This window comes from Pantherophis guttatus, chromosome 2, assembly GCF_059756535.1.
Source record: "Pantherophis guttatus breed Tessera chromosome 2, ASM5975653v1, whole genome shotgun sequence".
NCBI lineage: Eukaryota > Metazoa > Chordata > Lepidosauria > Squamata > Colubridae > Pantherophis > Pantherophis guttatus.
The window spans coordinates 193,264,401-193,266,369 of record NC_142064.1 but is presented as its reverse complement, the minus strand read 5'-3'; positions in this window follow the sequence as shown (position 1 = coordinate 193,266,369).

The window sequence follows — 1,969 nt, the reverse complement described above, 5'->3', positions numbered from 1 at the left end:
CTCATGGCATCATATCTGAGCAGGTTAAAAATAGCAGGAAGGGCTGGGTTACTCGTTGGAGTTCTGCCTCTAGTTATTTATTTGCTAGATTTACATCTTCTTACCTTTGGAAAGTTTTAAGAGCTAATATGGTGAGCTAGATAAATTGTTACTCTAGCATCAAGTAAATCCAGATATAAATCCATTCTCGGCCAAGGAAATTCACTCAGGGACTTTGGATCAGCCACTTACGGTAGTTCACAGGAATGTCACTGTGGGCCAAGGAAATGAAAGATCTTTGCGTTCTTTCCTTCAATTCTTCCTACAATTCTTGGGAATAAGGATAAACTGGGTAGAGAGATTGTAACTAGCCCAAAGTCACCCACCAAGCTTCTATTATTGAGGGTTCACATCTAGGAGGCCTTATACTCATGATCCCTAGGTCTATTTGATCGAGTACCCTGCTTCTTCACAGCACTATATGACGTTTTTTATTCTTATGCAAGCAAATTTAAAGAGATGCTTTCTACAGTCATACTTGTTCAACACAAAGAGGTTGGAGACTATAAGCTTCTTCTTAGGTGTTTTTGAGGTTGCTGTGGCAATAATAGTTTGCAGAACTATAGTTCGGGAGCACGTCAATTAACCCTACATTCCCATGACACCTCTGCAATTTGTTTTGCTTCCATGCAAAACTTGGTAGTGATCTTTGAGTCAGTGAACCAGAATTTAAATTATAGTTTTTACTCTGGACACACCTATTGACTATCAGATCAATGCCCATGCATTTGTTAAGAGTTGATTCAGATCATTACAACATATTCATATGAGCCATAAAGCTATGTTTAAAATGAAACATTGCACAAGAATCAATTAACACACTTGATTCCCTCCTAAAAGGGAATCATGCACTCAAAATCACGAGAATTCATCTCTTGGTAGCTAGCTGATTTATATAAAATCTACATATCTCAAAATGATCCCACATTATTCAAATTATTTATTTAAAAAAAAATGAACAAACCAAGTATAGTTTACTGTCAGATCTCTTCATGGGAACCTATCTTTTGACAAGTGACATACAGGTAGACCTTGATTTATGAACACAATTGGGTCCAGAATTTTTGTTGCCATCATTGTTAAGAAAATCACAGCAAATGTTAAGTGAACATGATTATTAAGAGAATTCAGCTTCTCCCACTGACTTTGCTGTTTGGAAACTGGCTGGGAAGATTGCAAATGGCAATCATATGACCCCGAAATACTGCAACTGTTATTAAATACATGCCAGTTGCCAAGTGTCCAAATTTTGATCACATGACCATGGGATGTCACAATGGTCAACATGTGAGTGCCAGACATAAGTCACTTTTTTCAGTGCTGTTGTAACTTTGAAAGGTCAAATGGTTGCAAATTGAGAACTGCCTGTACCTTCAATTGCCCTAAACATACAAACACATTTTTCCACTGCAGGGTTACATTCTATGCGATATCATAGCCAGAATTAATTTCTCCCATCTCTTTGCTTGGCAAAATAAACAAGAGCATTCATATAACTAATACACTAATCATGTGGATGAGAGTCATGCAATTTATTTGATCGAAGCAATTTCTCTCTAGGAAATGGATCTCCTCTAGTCAAAATCAGCTGCTACATATATAAGGAAACCAACTACATTTTTAGGAAATCTGGCCCTAGTTGTAGAAAATCCCACAATTTTTGAGGTCAAGCATTCCTTGCATCTGACCTAGAGTGTAATATTGGCACTAAATCCAGGAGCAGAGAGTAAATACAATGGCAGGACGTCTTGAGTGCACCTGTACTAGCTTAAGAGCTCCTTGAGCTGGCTTTAAGAAGGACTGGAAGAGGAGGTGGGTAATGTAATTAAGAGTAAAAACCTGAAGCACTTCAGTCAAGTACACACATCTGCATGGTTTTAGAAATTTTTCACACAGAGAAATAAAGGTAGCTATTCCGTTGCTATAGCTT